The 8,349-nt window shown below is 41.7% G+C and overlaps 1 pseudogene; it reads left to right on the top strand.

Moving 5' to 3' along the window:
* Positions 1-7,149: 7,149 nt before the first annotated feature.
* On the top strand, positions 7,150-7,267 carry LOC144820711 (5S ribosomal RNA; annotated as a pseudogene).
* Positions 7,268-8,349: the final 1,082 nt, after the last annotated feature.

The raw sequence follows: 8,349 nt of genomic DNA, 5'->3' as shown, positions 1-8,349 counted from the left end.
TGTTCCTTTTCTTCAATAAAAACGATCTGAATACAAATGTATCCAAATTATAGATCCCTTTTATGTGTGGGTGAGTACATGGTTTGTTGTGTCCCATTGCTCAAGTGATAGAATATCCTACAGTGAGTTGGTGGTGTTGTCTCCAAATCCACCCCATGAAGTGTGTCATCATTTATGGTGTAAATTAGCTCACACTTAAAAAAAATCACACTGCCTGGGGATGACTTTTAGAGGTTTGATGTATGGATGGGAAAGGGGGGTTGGGGAAAGGTGTAACAAAGACAAACACTACACAAGAACAATATTCATAAGGGTGATGAACAACACATCATCATCATCATCAAATCTGTTGTGGTAGAAAATGAAGGAATGACGCAGTTCAGTTAAAAGCATTGCAAACAGTCCCTCAGCCACAAAGACCTGAGTTATATCTAAATGTTCTTTCATCTAGGTTTGAAAAATACAAATTATGGAGGAGTGAACCAACAAATGTTTTAAAATGATGATTGTTAAAAGAAAAATTATATTGTAAATAAATGTCAAATTGGGTGGTGCATCTGCTTTCTACTCAGAATATTTATCTTCGGTGCATGGATGAACTGGTCTAGTAAGTAAGCAGGAGTGTTACAGAGCTTTTGACTTTCATGCAGGAGAAGAGAAGGCCTGCGATTGTAAAGCAGAAATTATATTGTAGAGTCAACGAGAAGGACGGAAGATAAGCTTCATAAGGAGTTTACCAAGACTCAGAGGCAGAGCAAGATCATAGGCTGTTGCAATCACAAATGTTATGATTTCTGCGATTACCTGAGATGGGAGAGAAATTTACGACCAATCACAAACAAGTCGCTGCATGGACCGAGCTGATCAGTTTCACAACTCTCATCATAACATTTAGCCTAGTGTATCACATGTCTCTCTCTAGTCACAACAGCCTCCCAACCACAGCCACATAAGAGGAATTTCACATTTTAGCCAGCACACATACTCAGCAGCTTTTCCATAATCAACGCAACTCTCTCCAGTCCACAGAGCTGAGTAGTACTCAGAGTTATTATCGTGTTGGTTTCCCTTTAAAGTCAATAACGTCCCTCATCTGGCTGTTGAGGTAGTCGCACCTGAGTCATTCCAGTCTCCTCCTGACTCCTAATAAAGAATCAGTCCATCTCTGTCACGACCTAAATGAGTGAGATAGACCTGTAGTACACGCTGTTGATGAGCAAGAAGAGAAAAATAAATTGAGTACTTTCGTAGATTTGTTTGTTAACTAAAGTGACTAGTCTGTTCTCTGAAGAACCAGTAAAAAGGAGTGGACTCTGGAAGTAAATTTCATAAAGTGTGAAAGGAACAATCCCTTTTCAGAAAAATGATCACCCATCAGGCCCCAAACATTGAAAATCATCAAAATCCAGTTGTCAAATTAGTTGAACACTCTCCCTCACAAGAATCATCAATCCTCACTAACAATCACATATTACTGCTATAGTTACCTGTTCCAATCCAAGTATGGTGGTACACAAAATGCTTCTCCTCTTTGATGCAAGCAACACATTGGCAGTCTTGCAAATCAAATACACCTTACTGGGGCAGCCCTGCTAGGGGATGAAAAATAGAAGGATAGACATTGTATAGAGGCAGACATTATCTCCAATGTTCTTGAACGGAAAGGGGAGGCATCTTCACTGCACACCAGTCCAATTCCAATCTGGCCTACATGTGCCTAAAAATGGTAGGGCTGTCTAAGTAAGACACACACAAAATACATAATGAGACTCAAGGTATAAACAATAAAAAATATTCTACGGTGACCTAATCAATCAGTGAAGCAGAGTCTGTCCTCAAACTCAGGTGGTTTACCCAGAAGTTGGTCAGCTAACACACTAGAGTCTAACCTATCACCCTCATCCTCCTCCTCTGGTATTTCAGGAACAGTGCAATTGTGTGGTATGAAGTTTTGGTTAATTTTGATCATCGTCAATCTCTCCATGCTTTGAGGTAAGAGACTGGTCTTTCTCACTGTAACAACTTTGCCAGCTGCACTGAACACACATTCAGAAGACACACTCGCTACCAGACAAGCCTGCTGAGCTCTGGTCATTTACACATCTTCCCATGCTAGTATACCAATGGCTTTTGACTCACATGGACCTCTCTTGGGTCATCCAGATAGTCCTGGAACAGTCTATAAATGGTCTTGGTTCTGCCACTTGCTTGCTCTCTTTTGCCTTCACCTCTGCACTGGATTTAACTCCTGCCACTTGAAACCAAGCCAATGCAGAGGTTGGGGCTGATTCTTCCGTTCCTGGTGTTGTTGATATTGCAGGTGTTCTTGTCACTGGTGTTGGCTGCTGTGAGACAACAGCACTGCCTTCTCTGGAAGTTGAAGGCAGCATACCCGAACTTCTGCCCAGGAGTGGGACTCCTATTTCCAGCCATTCTTACAGGTCTCTGGCTTGTTTAACCATCCACATCTTGTATTATGAAATATTCCCTTCTGAAAAAAGAATGAGAGTGGGCAGTATTGTTTTGTACCATGGATCAAGTAATGTGGCACAGATGTACTCTTTAGATAACACTAAGTCACTTTGCAACTTACATTAATAGCCATGTGAAGTATTAAGCATTCAACAAAGCCATGCACTTCTGTGTTTTTGTTCACACCTGAGAACCTTTTAGACACCTTTTTTAACTGGTCCTGTAACAGATGCAACAACGGGACTGCTTGGCCCATCGTGCTGTCCTCCTTGCTGACTTCCTATCTAAAAACTTCAAAAGGAAGTAGCATTTGTGTGAGGCATTTGACTAGGCCCCAGTCTCCATCTCTGTGATCATGGTTTTCCCATTTGCATCGCCTCCTTTAGTCATTGATCGGTCTGTACTGCTCAAACAGACATTACTACATGCAATAGGTAGAGTTCCAATGTATTGGCACTTCCTGTATGAGGGTGAACAAAGTCCTGTGCACACGAAAGGTACAAGTTTTTCCCTCCGACATCTTCACTTGCTTCCAGAGCCAGCTCCTACCATACACTAACCCACCCCCCCTCCCCCACCTGCCTCTACTTCTATGTAGGGCATTGCAGCAGGGTTCGGCCCCGGTACACTTATACTAGCTTTCTCCATCTCCAGTACACCTCATTAGGGTGTTTCCGCTAGCACGCCGGCCCGTGGTATGTAACCCTCGCCACTCCCTACACACGGGCACCCATTACTCACGCATATCTTAGGCATTTTAGTTCATTGTACTTTATTGTTTTCATCCTTTAGCTAGCGTGACTGTCTACTTTCATGTTTTTTTTAATACAGTTAACTATGCAGAGACCGCTAGGACCGATAGTATTTCATTCTTCTAGTATGTTGCTACGTTGGGACACCACCTGTCCTTTGATCCAGACGCACTGTTTTATCTCACCCACATTAATCGCCTTTTGTTGATTGCATTGCTTTTAATTCGTCCGTCTGCTATCATGTTATCTTTTGTTTTTGTTTACTTACAATTAACAGTGTTATGACCGTTAGGACTGACATGTCTTCATATTTTCATTTCCATGTTGCACTGTCCCTGGCAGACTCTCGGATATTTTTACCAGTACACTCCATCATCCACCATGATTGTACTTTTCTTTTCTCTTAGATTTCTACGGGGGTGCCACCGGCTCCATTTTGAGTTTTTTCTATTTTTTCTATTTTGTCTTCTCTTAGATACATCCTACTACTAGGTACCATGACCCATATCGATAGTGTACTTATACCGCTTTCTAAATTAGTACCCTTCAGAAACAGTGGACTACTTTTTGTAATTTGCTCATGCTCACACGCCGTGGCTCTCGCCATGTAATTACTGGTGGCTGATCCACTTACAATGCCTACCGTTACTTTGTTTCCAAACCCCCCCTTTTTTCAGCTAGCATTTCTTGACCTCCTTAGCATTGTATCCTTGTTTCAATTTTGTTTTTTTCATGTATACCCGTGTTTATTGTTCCCACACAATTTTCACATATGTCACTTTAGGTGCGCTACACTTGTTACTGTTCCCGGTTTCCTTAGGGTCTCCACTCTTTAACCACTGATACACATCATCACTTCTTTGATTCTATGTTTTATTTTATTTTGTTTCTCAGTTTTTAACACACTTACCGTCTCTCCTTCCCTTAGCCCTGATGAGTCACAGCCGATTCACGCTGTGACGAAACACGTGTCGGCTTCATTTAATTTTGTCTACCACTTGCTACTTGGATGTACTGAACATTTATTCCATGATTAAATTCTACATTGTTACCAGACGAATCGTTTGAATCTTTTCTTTAACACTGCTCTATTTTATTCTCCACCTGGAGACAACTTGTATCTTTCGTGTGCACAGGACTTTGTTCATGTATTTCGGTACAGGAAGGGCATCGCCTTACCGTTGCAGGGGCTGGTTTTCCGTTGAGTTTGTTCCCCTGACCTGCATGCACCGGACTTTGCACTGTCATAGCAACTACTACAACCAAAGGAACACGCAGAGCGCCATCACTTCCTTGCATATATCCAAACCCATTCTCCCTCGCTCCTATAACCCTTCCTGTATGAGGGCTTTAACTGGCACTCTATTAGCACGCTGAATGATCTTCAACTGCTTCCAGCTTTAAAAGAATGGCTGACATTAGTGCATACTCTTCTACAGGTGGTCAGTGTGTTGTTGACTAGATCTTTTTTTAGAAAGTGCTGCACAATCAGGTTGATGCATTGTGCCAAACACAGGACTCTGGAATAGCAACCATCTGCATGGACTATATCAGTGCTAAAGTCTGTGTCAACAAATCCAATTCTGAGACCTCTAAGATGCAGCCATTCAAACACCTTGCTGTTAAAGTTTTCCAAGATTTTGCAGTTGTGTGGGATTTCTCCATGGTGAGCATGGCTACTGTTGCATGCCCCGAACACCCGGAAAAGTTTCTTCAGCGCTGAGACCTCTAGATAGCTGTTGCCTACCCCAACACAAGAGATCCATTGTGCAGTGATATGATGGCAGACAGTGAGTGGATGTATGGCAGGCAATGAGTGGATGGAGAGAACATATACAAATAAATTATATAAACAAATAAAAAAATTAACTTTTTTAAAATAAAAAAATGTAAAATAAATTTAAAAACAATAAAGAAATAATAAAAAATAAAAAATAAAATACAAAATACAAACTAAATAAGCAACAAAAATAATAATATTTGGTGGTGTACTAGGGGGACTATGAAAACTCCATTGGGAGGAAAGGAGGTGCAGGGGAAAAATGTAAAGAATTAATAGAATATAAAACACTGTTCATATGAACATGTACTGCAATAATCATCAAGCATATTATTAAACTGATATCAGGGAAAAGATTAACAGAGGTACTTTAACTGTAGACTTCTGTTCCTGCACCTCACACTAGTTTCAATTATATCAAAAGTCCTTGCTCAAACAAGCCCGGGCACCAGCCGTCAATTGATGCCATTGTAAATCAGATTATAAGCAGTGGAGGGGTTGGGTGTGCGCCAAGTGATGAAGCCCAAAAAGTCAATGTTTGACCGTAAAATCTCCAATTTCAAGAGAATTAACTGACTGCAAACTAAGACTTACTTGAAAATCAAACCTTGACTTTTTGTACTTCATCACTTGGCGCACGCCCATCCCCTCCACTGATATCAGGGAAAAGTGAAAAAAGAACAAAAGCAAAAGGATATTGCCCTCTCCTATCGATCTCCTTAGGAAATGGTTTTAAAGACTGGAATAAAAGGGTTGACACAGTGGAAGGCTGCGCCAAATGGCTAATGATTATTTTCAGAAGTGTAAGGGCAGTGCACACACCTGGAAATGAGTTTTCATATAGGGTCCCATCTTACTTCGTCCTGACAGATTAGGACACAAAGCAAGTCTAAGGGATGCTCTTTTGCTAAAAGCCTGTTGCATGAGAGATGACAATGGGTACCCTTACTTAAACGCTGGGGGATAAGAACATGTAAACCTGCATATTCAAAATTATTGCTTTTGGAAGATGTGGACGTTATCTTTGTTGTCTCTCGCTTTTTAATGGCAGTGATGAAATTTAGAAATACAATGAGTTAACTAACAGGTGTTAGCATTGACCGATCAGGGTAAAATGAGGCCATCTGCTTACATTACCGCTGTAGATTTTAACCCTCGGAGAACTGTTTTATCTATTTTTGTAACATTGTTCATGTGAAAATCCCTCTTAAATTGTCTGTATAAATTGTATCTGCACGCTTTTATGATTATCTGAAAACCTATTTTTGTAACTTTCTTCATGTGAAAATTTCTTTTAAATTGTCTGTATAAATTGTATTTGCACGCTTTTATGATTTCCTGAAAATCGAATAAAGCTTTATTTGATTTGATTTGATTTGACAATGGGTATACTTTCAAATGCAGTATTTAAGTCTATAAAGACTATGTACAAGACATCTTTTCTTCTCAATTCACATGTTTCCACCAGCAAATGGAAAGTAAAGAGCAAATCCACCATACTAATAATTCTTCTAAACATCACCTGACTATGGAAAGAGTGTCTGTTGTTATGTCATGCTGTACGTTATATATCTTATTTTTTTTATTACACTTTCATCACTTCAATTTTTCTTATTCTTTATTTTCTTATCTTTACTTTTATTGCTCCATTTTACATTCATCATACACTTTGTTGTTTTAGGCCTTGTACACTTTGTTCTTGTAATAGTTTACTCTAGAGACTCGCTCTCAGCTGCTTTGCTTTAACTTGTGTTCTATATTCTAAACATGATTGATTGAGAGAAGTCTTGGTCAGCAAACACCTTCTGCTGTTGAAGACTTTTTCCACAATAACATTTGTCTAAGTTTAATTCTTATTCTCCTTACCACATTTTAGAAAGGAGGATGAGTCTCCAGCTTCCTATTCTGCCTCGGCTCTGCTCTGCTTAAGCTGTAGTTGGAGACACATCCAACTGTTTTTCCTATTCTCTGGAGCTTGGGGCAGAGCAGGCTTCAGATGGCTACCCAAATCTAGGCCTGCTCCACATTTCACTGTGTTCCTTGGTTTCACGCAGCCTCCAAGCAATTCCAATATTAGCTGCGCTGCATCCCTGCATCAGAATTGCAGCATTGTGTGCAGAACCATGGTAAAGGCATTACGCATGACTTTACGGCCATACCACCCTGAAAGCACCTGATCTCGTCTGATCTCAGAAGTTCACAGGGTCGGGCCTGGTTAGAACCTGGATGGGAGACCGCCTGGCAATACCAGGTGCTGTTGGCTAACAGGGGGTTTTTTCTGGGTTTTTGTGATTGACCTGCGAGGTGACCTGCGAGGTGGAGAGTGCAGGCTGCGGTGAAAGGAGTAGGGCTGCCTGCCATCCCGAGCAACGACCGTTACACCACCTACACCCGGGCTTTGGACTACAGCCCCCAGGGTGCATCACTGCCCACACACCTGCTGCGAGTCAGGGGGAGGCGCTGACACCGGGCCTAAAAGCCACTCCCCTTTCACTGCGGCGAAGAACGCGGCGCAGGACGAAGCCGGGACTAAGCCTGGGACCAGAAGCGGGCCTGTCTGTGCCTGTCCGTGACTGGGAGAGACCGGACTGGGCCATCCCATATAGGTCACGGTATCATATATGGTATTGTTATAAGTTGTTGAACTATTTGTAGGGGAGTATTAAGAACGGACCTAGGTCTGGGCTGGGGTTGGCTGGTGCACTCAATGTTTAACAACCAAAGGTATATTAATCTTACTATCGTAAAGCTTGTTTTTTTTTTGCATGTACCTTTGAGGAATTTTATCTCACAGCTGTAAGAATGGGCAAATCCAACCCCATAGCCTCATGTCCTTAGACACGGCAAAACACTTTCTCAACTGGCTTACCTACTAATCCAACTGCCATTGATAAAATGCTGCAAAAAGCCATTGGAGCAGTGTCAAGTGCCATATAGAGCACAGAACAACGCCTTTCAATTACTCCATTAATTTCCAATGCCCCGTTGATGCAAGGGCTCCAGTTTTATCCTCCCCCAGTTCACCGGCCACTATCTCCGACCTAGTTACTAGCGAGCTACCATGTGCACAGCCCCAAATAAACGACTCATTAACACCCACTCCTCCCAGTACAAACTCTCCTAAAGTTAACTCAGGAGCAATAAGCGCCACGTAAGATCTAAGAAAGGCAAGCATGCCAACAAAACATCAGTAGTCTATAACAAAGAAACAGAGGGTTCCCAGGTGGGCACAGTGCCCACAAATCTTGCATTTGCACCCCCTGTTTGGGCAACCCACCTTTTAATTTATCTGCAAACGCATCTCGAACAACTCATCAAGACGCAGTTTAAAACTGTGATGAGTCG

Source organism: Lissotriton helveticus, chromosome 2_1 (genome assembly GCF_964261635.1).
Source record: "Lissotriton helveticus chromosome 2_1, aLisHel1.1, whole genome shotgun sequence".
Classification (NCBI taxonomy): domain Eukaryota; kingdom Metazoa; phylum Chordata; class Amphibia; order Caudata; family Salamandridae; genus Lissotriton; species Lissotriton helveticus.
Note: the sequence above shows the minus strand (reverse complement) of the source record. Positions and strands in the feature narration are given on the sequence as shown.